This window comes from Caloenas nicobarica, chromosome 1 (assembly GCF_036013445.1).
Source record: "Caloenas nicobarica isolate bCalNic1 chromosome 1, bCalNic1.hap1, whole genome shotgun sequence".
Lineage (NCBI taxonomy): Eukaryota > Metazoa > Chordata > Aves > Columbiformes > Columbidae > Caloenas > Caloenas nicobarica.
Genome location: NC_088245.1, coordinates 150,149,641 through 150,162,169, shown reverse-complemented (window position 1 = coordinate 150,162,169; position 12,529 = coordinate 150,149,641). Strand labels below are relative to the sequence as shown.

At 40.3% G+C, this 12,529-nt stretch overlaps 1 protein-coding gene across 1 annotated transcript in view; it reads right to left on the bottom strand.

The window, feature by feature from the left end:
- Positions 1-12,529, bottom strand: part of LOC135997220 (pinopsin-like) — an 81,710-nt gene that overhangs the window by 3,896 nt on the left and 65,285 nt on the right. The gene's annotated exons all lie outside the window — the stretch shown is intronic.

Here is a 12,529-nt window from a genome sequence, read left to right as displayed (position 1 = left end):
TTAATGTCTGAAAGATTATACTCCAGAAAATCTCTAATGCCAGCAAAAAACTGACTATGGATTGCATATGGAGATAATTTGATATTTTCCTTCATAACACAGAATGAGAATATTCTCTAAGGCACTTCTAAAAATCTGCCTGGTTGCTAACACATTTAAAGCAGTATTTTTCATGGCAAGACTTGAGTTTCAGATTTTCCAAGTGGCAAGAGGTTAGTGTTTTGCCTTTTTTTTCACACAACGGAACCCTTTCTCTTAGGGTAAGTTCAGTAGGAACGTATGTACACAAAAGCAGCTATGTCCTACTCATGTCCATTCAGTAAAAAAGCAGACAGCTTGAAAAGGCACTGAAAAGAATACCTGAATGATTGTGGTGAAAATTATTTTTTGTGTTTTGTCTTAAGCAACAGAAAGGCAATTGCAGAGTGCACACAATAGTAATGACTATTTCCTTTTCAATAGTAATGTAAGTATAATCACAGAATCCTTTTTCTGTCACTCTGCTCTTTGAGTCTGATGATTTTCCTTTCTCAAAAGTGAAGAATATGTGTCTTACATAGGACATAGCCTTCTCTTCCCATGTAGTCTCTTAATTTGTGTTTTATGATCCTCTTAAGATTCCTTTTGTTAACAGAAAGTATGTCCAGATGATCTAAAAACCGTACTTCTATATTATGTGGACAGTTATGTCCCTAAATCAAAATGAATAGGTTTTAATCATACTAGCCTTAGACTCTGGATATATTACATACTGATTTCTTTTTATGTATGGCAGCAACTTTTATTCTTGAAGTTAATAACACTGTTATTTAATCTTGTGGAGAATAGATAACTTACATAGAACTAATCTATTTTTCCATATGTTTGGTACCTTGTCTGCAAAACATATGAAGTTTGAACAGTGCAATCAAACATGTCTCTCCTTCCTCTGTGCTGGTTTAGCTGCCGCATGTTTGTAAAGGAAGGAAGCGGATTAGCTTGCTAGGACTAGTGAATATGCTGTTTTTCCATAAGCTGGAAATTCGCTAGTTCTGACAAGAAAAAAAAAAAAGCATATCACTTTGACTGGTCTGCAACCACTAACCTTTAACTTTTATTTTAATGAAGAAGAAAAATACTAACTGTATTACTCAACTACCCACAGCAGGATTATGTTGTATTTTCCCCTCAGTACTTTGTCAGAATAATCAACATAGCTGTTGTACAGAACAAGGCAAATGATAAAGTTTCATGTAATAAGTGCTAAGCATAACTACTTAATACATCATTTAAATAACAATGCAGAACCAAGTCTAAGATGTCATGAAATGAACTGTATGTTTTTAATTTACTGGACTGTACACATTCAAGTCCTCCCAGCAGAATTTTTTTCTTTGCTGTATCCTGAAGCATAAGGCAGTCACTGCTCCTCCTGCAAGTGCAAACGTGGGTGCTGTAGCACCATCACCTCAGAAGATGCCACAAAGCTGTGCTGCAAACGCTTGCTTTCTCAGAGGAGGACCAACTTGTGATGCCCACCTTCTTGAAAAAATAAGGATCTCCTTGTGTGGCTTCTCAACACTGGTTTCCACTGTGATGTTTCACTGATCTGCCTGTTCAAACACCTTGTGACTGCTTAAAGAAATTTTACTCCCCTACCTTGTCATGTCCTCCTTTGGTTTTTGGCACAAGTGTGCCTGATCTGAGGGCTCACCTCCACTTGCTGCAAGAGGGGAAGGGACAGAAATAACAGGGGAACATAAAGGACCTGCAGAGGTGCTCCCTTGGCCGCTGCTTACACTCTGTGGCATTGGTGTTGGTGGCTTTTATAAGAGCCCCCAAGTATTTTTGTGTTTATGGACATTTCCCCATCCCTCGCAAGGGCAGAGATTGTTACCAAGAATCACATTCAGTAAATGTGTGTGGTAACACTGAACTGTGTATCTTTTAGTAATAATAATAACAACACATGAGAGTGCTGGGTTTAGATGTATATATTAAATGCAGACAATGTGAAAGGAAATGCATTTTCCCACCTAGATCCTGCGGTTTTTTTAGGAAAAAGATACATACAGGCATGGCTTCATAGCTCTCCCGTGTGGCTGTCACACCCTAAGAGAGTGGGAATGGCACCGTAGATGAGACATTTGCCCAAACCCAGCTCTTAAAGTGCATCATCAGCAAAGCAAATGCCTCTACTAGTGGACCCCTGAGCTCCCTTCACACTTGTTGCAATGATGGAGGTTTTAAATTTATGGAGTTTTACTGACAAGTAGGAGTAAGTTGCCTTCGAAAACTATTGAGCTTAATTTCTGTGCCCTGGTGCTGTGGACAACAGTTGCACTTTGCTGAAGCAAACCAGAAATGCAGCAGCAGCTTAAGGGAACGTGCTGAGTTTATGCTGAATTTCATTACGCTCTTTTTTCCACTGTGAATTCCGCAGCTTTTCTGACTCGTGGTGCTCTATCATTTTATGCATTCGTCCTTTGGATGGTTAAATCAAGGTATTCTTCTGTTTATTCAAGAAAAAAACAATTGGAATATTTTGCCTCATTTTGAGCCAAAATATTTTTTTGCTTAAAAAGTTATTAATTGTTCCATTACTTTATAGTTCTAAAGCTCACCTGAGCATAAACTCACAGCTCAATCAGGCATTCCTTGGATTAAACTATTATATATTTTTTTTACCTTGCTGTGCAGTTTTATGCTTTTGAAACTCTGGTGAAGTCAGTGAGATTACAATGATATAAGAAATATATACCTTTGGAGAGAGAGGGGGTGGTTTACACACTCTAATTTACACTCTCTCTTTACAAATTTAGCTAAATCATTGCATGCCTTTGGTCAGGACACTTTCTCTGGTGAGAACACCCAAATTCTGAACTTGTTGCTGTAGATCTCTTGCCAAAGTCAGCAAAACGAAGACATTTTTTTCTCTTAAATGAAGACAAGCGTCTACACTCAATGGTTGCACAGACTGAACAGTCATTTTAAAGACGGATTGAATTAAACAGGGTTTCAAAAAACATGTAGACCAAGCCAATCCATAGTGAGGTTTTTCTTTTTCATTTCCTTTTTCTTCAGGATGGAAAATGTCATTTGGGCAATGACACAGATCTACCATGAAAGGAATACTAGATGCATTGACTGCAAAAATAAATGGCTACTATTTTTCCCTTCATGCTCTCTGAAGTTGTTGCATGTTGAATAAATGAAATTGTTTTTTGAAGTAGGTAATTCAAAAGACTGTCATTAGAAAGTATCTGGAGTTTTTCTGGGAGCTTTCCTCTCTCTCTCACAAGGAGGATAACTGATTTAAATGTTTCAAATGTAAAGCAGCCCATGTCTGGGCATACCTGCATCATTCAATGAATTTTGACACTGCAGATTTCTTCTCTTTGGCTTAGTGATCAGATTCAGAGTTTTGTTTTAGAAATAAGGGTTGTATGTAAAAGCCTTACATTTATCCATATCATCTCATCACTCTTAAAATATGTAGTCAATGGAACTATTCAAATATAGACTGTGTACTTTTTTAATAGCTTTGAGAATTATTTTGTATGATGATTTTTTTAAATGAATGTGTACTCTAATAACAAACCTTAAGATTTTACAGGAGTCACATTTTTAAGCAGTGTTTGTATACATTTTAACACTTTTTATATTTTCTATTATGATTTTGTATATTTTTATGTATGCACAGTGTACAGATTTTTTCCTGTAAATAAAACATTTGTTTTCATTTGTTTTGGAGTTCTGCTTTTTTCATATTGCCTTGTGTGAATGATGATTAACTACAGATGGCATGAAACAAGGAAGGTGCCTGTCATTTCTGCCCACAATTGTAATGAAATCTCAAATGGAAATGGACAGATAGGCTGACAAGTAGCTTTCCCAGTAAACTACAGAAAAGAGGCAAATATTGTAAAGCCAGTTTTATTCTAAAATGAACATGTCTACCCAAGCAGGTGCTCTCTGATTCCCATGGGAGAATATACCACACTGCTCTAGCATTGGCAGTACATTTCTTGAGAGTCAAGCGCCCTGAGGAGGTCACGCTTTGGTAATTTGGTGCTGTACTGGAAATGCTGGTAAACTTCATTTAAACAGCTGTGCCACCCTTTCAGGAATCCAGCATCATGTCTTAAAGAATAAGGACAGACTTTTTTTATTGATTATTAATTACAATGAAAACAACTTTCGAAAGGGAAAACATAACTTGCCATTCAGTCTGTGATGAAATATCGTATAATTTAACCACTACAAGTCTTTTTACACCTATTAAATCTGAGGCATTCCGCTGCTTTTGATAGTCTTTGAACAATGCAGTGGCTGGAGTTGGGCCAGTGGAGGTGACAGTCACTGTTTTCATCCCAGAGTGTCCACACCGACAATAAAGCTAGTGACACATTAGTGGAATGATAAAAGTTGGATTTCTGTAGTGTAACCTCCTGGCAACCAGTAATCATGCACCTCACCCAGTGTGTATTACATCACCTCCTGGCAGGCAGTGTTGAAGGGATAATTACTATATGTCATGATAGGCAAGTAACACCTCTCAGAACAGTTAGCTGCACTAGGGGATAAACTGATTGCTGAGATGCATGAACGAAGCAACTAATTGATGCTTTTCCAATGCATCAACTTTGCTTTTTTTTCTGCGTTTTTAATTTAAAAAAACAATAACAGCAAAACATTATCACTGTATTTCATATGATAAAATGCTCAATAAACTTAATCATTGTCTATGACATGTGAGAGGATATTCATGTACAAACCAGTTTCTCAGTAGGAGGTTGAAACCCATGAACCACATTCTGTTGGGTACAGAGAACATATTCCTGTATTGCCTACTCTTTAGCAGTGACAGCTATAGGAGATGTGACGTTACCTTTCTGATAGTACCTTGGGGAACCTTGAAGGCAAGTAATTTTCAGGTTTCATTCCCAAAATTGGACTGCTCCTTTCTGAACAATACACCTTTGAAAGAGGCACCTTTTATCTTTTTATTCATAGAAGTCAACTGTGTTTCCCTTGAGCAGCTCTGAAGGGCAGGGTTCTCTGACAGGTGGAACTTCATACAGACATCTTGCTCTGTTTATCTGCATTATTAGCTCGCCTGTTGTGACCTGACTGAAAGACACATCTCGGGATGATGCCTGCAATTTGGTGTCTTGACTGCAGCACGAACCTGTTGAAGAATAGTTAGACAAGCTACGGAGGAGACAGCTTTTTGCTATAATCACTCCCACAACTTTCTGCAGGAAAATGCATGTGCAGCAATGATTAAGCAGAGGGTCTAATTCATCAATCAGTATGAATGGTCCACGAATATCTGTGGTTTTGTTGGACTCCTAGCACCTTGATCTTCCCAGGGTGAAAAGTGGATAATTTGATTGCATCACCAGAATAGCATGGATTTATCTACTGCACCCCAAAACCTACCAAGGTCCACTCCATACATGTCTCTTTCCCTATTTTTAATATTTAGATTCTACTTTCTTACAGTGGTAAGATACTCCAGGCAGACCACTTCCAAGAAATTATGGCACTTGTATGAAAGTACAGCCTGACCCCCGAGCTTCATGCCTTGATACCCAAGGCAAGTTAGAAGTGCATGCCCTAAAAATATGCTAATGTTCAAGTAAATGCTTATTAAGTTTGATGGGAATGCTAACTGAATACATAAAATGACAGGAAATAAACTGTAATGCAGTAATATATCTCAGTAATATCTCAGTTCAAGAAGGACAGGGAACTTCTGGAGAGAGTCCAGCGCAGGGCCACAAAGATGATTAAGGGAGTGGAGCATCTCCCTTACGAGGAAAGGCTGAGGGAGCTGGGTCTCTTTAGCTTGGAGAAGAGGAGACTGAGGGGTGACCTCATTAATGTTTATAAATATATAAAGGGTGGGTGTCACGAGGATGGAGCCAGGCTCTTCTCGGTGACAACCAACAGTAAGACAAGGGGTAATGGGTTCAAGCTGGAACACAAGAGGTTCCACTTAAATGTGAGAAGAAACTTCTTCTCAGTGAGGGTGACAGAACACTGGAACAGGCTGCCCAGGGGGGTTGTGGATTCTCCTTCTCTGGAGACATTCAAAACCCGCCTGGACGCCTTCCTGTGTAACCTCACCTAGGTGTTCCTGCTCTGGCAGGGGGATTGGACTAGATGATCTTTTGAGGTCCCTTCCAATCCTTAACATTCTGTGATTCTGTGATTCTGTAATATATCAGGGTGTGATGTTTGTGGGGTTTTTGTGTGTGGTGTTGTTGGGGGGGGGGGCGTATTTTTTTTTCTGCTGGAGGCAGAGTAGCCACCAGAGAACTGACAGCACAAGTAGGTTGTGACAAATCACAGGAGGAGTCATTGCTGATGGGATTGCTGGATTCCTAAAATTATAAGGGAAGTAAAGAAAAGGGTCCAGGGGAAGGAAGGAGGAGAGACAAAGAATGATGAAGCACAGCGAGGAAGGAGAAAGAAACAGAAAGATGTACCATACCAGATGCAACAGCAGAACTGCTGCTTTTTCCTAATAGTCACTTAATTGGTTTTGGCTGTTTGTTTTCTTATTTTTTTCTGCACATTTGGAGAGGAACCCAACTCATCTGTTTGTGCTCATCTTGCTGCTGTCAGGTTTGTGCTGTGGGATGTGATCTTAAAATGAAGAACTAAGGTAGAGTTATGAACAGTAATTGGCTTCTGCTGAGTCTCAGCTTCTTTGTAAATACATGAATCTCACAAACTGGGAAAAGACTGATGTCTGCAGAGTTGTGGGGTTACATTGCTACACTCTGAACAACCTCCTCCATGTGCTTATAGTCATCTGTATAACTGGAATAAAAAAACTCATTTCCTCTGGTGACCTGTTTCTATGCACAGACAAATACAAATTGAATACCCTCTTGGTGACAGGATGCTGACAGATAAGGGATAATTACTGTAGCAACAACTCCTTATATGCTTGTGAGAGAAACCCTGAGGGGTTCAGGAGGGCAGGCAGTAGATATCACAGCTGCCTTGATTTTATGGGAGCAGCCAGAGGGGAAAATTGCTACCAGTGCTGACTCCAGGCTGTGTCAGCTGCTGTTAATTGCTTTTCTCCAAAACAGTCATCTGACTGCGACTGAACTTCTTGATTAAAATACCTTGCTGGCCCACCTTCTCAACTGTTCTTTTTTTCTGCCCTCAGTCCTGGAGTGCTGATGTATGTGGGCCGCTGGCTACATCCTGCAATGTTGCTGCCATGTGCAGCAGGTATGTCTCCTGTGCAGGTGAGGTCCTAGGGTAAAATGGAAGAGGTTTGGGGGTTTCTGGATTGTTTTCTATAAAACTAGGCTTCGTAGTTTTGTGGTGGTGGTTTTGTTTGTCTTTTTTTATTTTATTTTATTTTAAGCACAGTTTCATCATTCTTACAGCAGTTCAAGGAAACACAACATGAACATGCCTCCAGAAACCTAGAGTTCATGACTTGTGAGTTGTCTGATGTTTTGTAGACTAGGTGGCATTCCTGATGCACGGTATCTACACCCTGGATTAAGACAGGGACAGTAGGAGGAATTTTTGGCAAGTTAAGGCAAGAAGCATGAGATGTGTCTCTTGTGCACCTTAAAAGTGCCTGAGGTCTATCTGCCTCTAGGCCCAGCCTTGCTGCCTATGAGGCGTGTGAGCCAGGAGGCTCATATAATGTCCTGCATCCTGAGCACAAGAAGGACAAATGTACAGGTGGATGACCAGGTGGGAAAGGTGAGGGAAGTTCTCCTCCAGGCCTGTTTTTTCAGAAAAGAGGACAGGAGGATTTACTGAAACTTCCTACTGGATCAAGCAATATTATTTTTCTTCCATAGTAATATTCCTCTCTGGAGGTGTCAGGTTGTTTTTCAGTTACTTTCCATGCTTGTTTTCTTCTATACAAAGGAAATTATAAGATATCTAATGGACCTAATTTAGACTTTACAAATGCATGGGGCTGAATGAAGCTATCAGGCCATTAGGCATTTTAATGAGCAGGTGGAGCATCCCAAGAACAGTAGAGATGAGAAGAAAACAAATCAATAAGCTGTTACCGAAATAATACTAACAAAGCTGTTTCGTGGTAGAAGAGCAGGGAAGGCAGAAGCAAAAAATCGCATACCCATGTCTGAGAAATATTACCTTATTTTCATGGATAGAGCATACTATTCAGATAATCTTTGATCAGTTAAAAGTCCTCTTTTTAGATAAGTCCTCATGGAATATGCTCTCTCAAGTGACCAAAGTGAGAGATTAAAGCTGCAGAGATCATAAATGGAGGATAGTTATTTTGTTAGAGGAAACAGAAACTTTACTCATACTTCAATGTAACCAGCACGGCTGCTGAAATTTCAACATGACTGGTGGACATGAAAGCACACCATTAACAACACTACTCTGTCTTCAATGCATGTTGGTTTAAGACAGCACCGTCGTTTTCAATTGGGTTTATCACTGCAGGAAAAAAAAAATAAGGCCAATTGTCATGTTTATCTTCCATATGCTCTTCCCCAGCCTTAAATAGAGGTACCAAAACCCATCCAGTATACAAAAGAGGTAGCATAGGTGAAGTTAATTCCTCCTACCTGAAAAGAAACTTAAGAAGTTTCCTAAAGCAATGTAAGAAACAAGAACAGGCAAAGAACTTCAGTGAATAGCAGCAAAATGGATCCTGCCTCTATTTTCCTATTCCTGTTTCATTAAGTCAGAATTCTTTAGGGCTTTGCAGTGTGATTGATGGATCCTGACTGACAGAGGCAGTAGCAAATTTACCAGTCCCAACAGTAACATTTTACTTCATGAGGAGAAATGAAGGGTCTATTACTACTGTAATATGGGATGAGTGATTCCAGATCATTTTGAAATAACTCCAATTTTGCTGAAAGTTCAAGGCATAACAACAAGAAGTATTTTGACACTTGAAAAATGTGTGTGTTTATTCGGTCATAGTCAATAATGCTGTTCTGACTACCCAGTTTCTTCTTGTATTTTCATTTCTTTATCCATGGACTCTGGATCAGCCCACAACAATTAAAAGAAAGACTCCAGCTGACTGTAGTGGGTTTATGCTGATATATTCCTGCTCCAATTCTGCTATGACTAAAGTACATTAATAAACACTTGTAGAAATGTGATCTTAATCTGTTCTTTTTTTGCTGTGGATTATGAACTCCCTGTCCTTGGCTATGTATATAATGCATGTTTAGAGAAAACAGTTCTTGCAGTGGGTCACTGTCTTACATTCTGCTAACACCCATACACACAAAAAAAACTTTAGCAGCTCTTGGGCATTTTATCTATCTCAGCACTAACTTTCATTCTGCCTCTGGCTACAACACAGGTTCTTAGGAGCCCTTCCCTCACCCAGATTCCCCTACCACTGTTGTCCAAAATGACCTTTCCATCAGTTCCTACGAACAGCATATTGGCGGTGCTCTGAAATGAGAATGCTGGAAGAACCTTTTAATTACCACATATGCATCCTGCTGCTGGATGAGGGCTCTTGTTAGGGAGCTCACGTTGTTTTTTTTTTTTTTCTCAGGCAATGAGAGTTGCAGTGTGGTAAGTGGTGGGTATGAGCTATGGGAACCAAGTCTTTCCAGTTTCTTATCGTTATCTTGGTTTGCAGCCAATTGGGTATTGATTTTACCCAAGACAGAATTAGAAAGTACTGAGGGTGGTTTGATTTGTTATTGTGTTTTGGTAGCAGTTGCTTGGTTTTATGTGTAAGTAATCACTAGAGATTATTCAGTGATTGAACAGGAGAGGAAAACAAGAAGTTCTATTACCTCAAGGGTTACACTTTTTCAAATCTTTTTGTCTGTTGAATTTGATTGTCCTCATAAAGCAACTAAATTATTTGTTTATATATTCTGTTGCGTTGCATTACATTAGAGATTCTGGTTTCTTCAGCTGACCTATGCCTTCATTCAGCTTTGAAATGGTAAACTGCAAATATATAGCTAGAGGCCTACCTGTAAAATGTGGACATAGTATAGAAAAGCAGAAGCATTAGAATTAAAATGGGGAATTCTGGGGCTCAGTTAGTGCTTGACCTTAGCGAGGCCAGGTTGTGGGCTAAAATTCATTTGGATCCCTCACGTGGCATTGTAACAGATCACTCAACAGAAGGTCCCATAATATCTGTTCAGTGTGGCTTGGCAATACTATTTTGAGGAGCGGCACAAGTTCAGACTACCTGTAGATGCTGTATGCCTTTGTAGGACTTTAACTGTCCACACCTAACTTGGAAATCAGTTCAGAAGAAGACAGCAAAATACCAAGTGCTTTCACTCAACCTCTAGATCACATTGAAGTAATGGCAAGTGAGAAACAGCACAGTCATTAATACCTTATCCTGTTTTATCTGCATTTCTCTTAGCACTGACTGAGCCCTTGACCATCTAGATTCTCCCTTAAGGACAGATGTACATGTGAAGACAGCAAAGAAGTGCTGCTTTAGTTGAGTTTCTGCTGGGGTATACGTGCAAGAGCAAACAGGATGCCAAGGGGCCTTACTTGTAAGAATCCTGACACCTTTTTTTTTAGCTGTGTCTATATCACATTACTCACTTGTGTATTAATCTCTGGATACTGGAAACTTCAATTTATCTCTCAATCTACCATGCAGGTTTAATGTTACAGGTGGAAGTGTATGAAAAATAGCTAATTGTAAATGGTGTCGTGAAGCTCCCAGCACAACTATAAGCTGATCACAATATGCAAGTGCAGACAATTTGACTGAAGCTGTTGTCCTTGTCCTGGAGAAAAGTTGAAATCTGTAACCCTACAAATTCTTTTAATCCTTAAACAGTTTGTTGGTTTATGGCCTTTTGGATAGTGGTAATTGTTTTAGATATCTGCTCTTCTCCTACAGAATTTTCCTGCTAGCCTTCAAACTGGTAACAGTGTTAATCTCCTGTCATTCAGTCGCTGAGGTTAACTCTTATTTCCCTGTCTCTGCTAGGGTAACCGTGACTATGACCCTTTCTATTGACCAGCATCACCTGCAAGGTTGTCAGGAAACAGTTAAGGTAGTGGTCCCTCTTTTCTAACCTAATCTTAATGAAAATGCACTATGGTGGATGTGACCTTTTAAGTTGAGATTCAACTGTATTTTTGTTTCAAAACTTGACTCATCCAAATAGATGAAAATGTTTCATGCCTGGGGGCTTATTCTAAATGACACTGATCACTTAAACCTCTGAAGAAGCAGGTCAGCCACGCAGGTTTACAGAATATATGGAAGAGACAAGAAAGACCAAAAATACTGTGTTATATTACAAGATTACTTTCTATATCACAGAATGATAGTACAGTTTGGGTTGGAAGGGACCTTTAAAGATCACCTAGTCTGATCCCTCTACCACGGGCAGGGACATCGTTCAGTAGACCAGGTTGCTTAGAGCCCCATCCAACCTAGCGTCAAACAATTCCAATGATAAGGCATCCACAACTTCTCTGGGCAACATGTTCCAGTGTCTCACCACCCTCATTGTAAAAAAAATTCTTCCTTACATTCAATATAAATCTACCTTCTTTCAGTTTGAAACCATTGCCCCTTGTGCTGTCACTACAGGCCCTGGCAAAGTCTCTATCTTTCTCATAATCCCCCTTTAAGCACCGAAAAGCTGCAACAAGGTCTCCCCAGAGCCTTCTCTTCTCCAGGCTGAAGAACCCCAAGTCTCTCAGCCTTTTTTTCAGCAGAGAAGTCTTCTAGCCCTCTGACAATTTTTGTGGTCCTCTCTGGACCATCTCCAACAGGTTGATATTTTTCTTGTACTGGGGGCCCCAGAGCTGGACACAGTACTCCAGGTGGGGCCTCATGAGAATGGAGTAAGAGAGATTTGTGTCACTCCACCTGCTGGCCATGTGTCTTTTGATGTAGCCCAAGACACGATTGGCCTTCTGGACTGCAAGTGCACATTGCTTTCTCATGTCCAATTTTTCCTCCACCAGTACTCCCAAGTCCTCCTCAGGGCTGCCCTCAGTCCATTCATTCCCCATTCTATATTGATACTGGTTATTGCCCCAACCCAGATGCAGGACCTTACGCTTGGCTTTGTTCACCTTGATGAGGTTCACACAGGCCCATGTCTCAAGCCTGTCAAGGTCCCTCTGGATGGCATCCCTTCCCTCAAGCATCTCTATAGCACCACTCAGTTTGGTGACATCCAAGGATGCACTAATCCCCCTGTGTCTTTGATGGAGATATGAAAGGTTGAGAGAGGTTCTCCTTCCCCTCTACTCTGCCCTGGTGAGACCTCATCTGGAATATTGTGTCCAGTTCTGGGCCCCTCAGTTCAAGAAGGACAGGGAACTGCTGGAGAGAGTCCAGTGCAGGGCAACAAAGATGATTAAGGGAGTGGAGCATCTCCCTTATGAGGAAAGGCTGAGGGAGCTGGGTCTCTTTAGCTTGGAGAAGAGGAGACTGAGGGGTGACCTCATCAATGTTTATAAATATATAAAGGGTGGGTGTCACGAGGATGGAGCCAGGCTCTTCTCGGTGACAACCAACAGTAAGACAAGGGGTAATGGG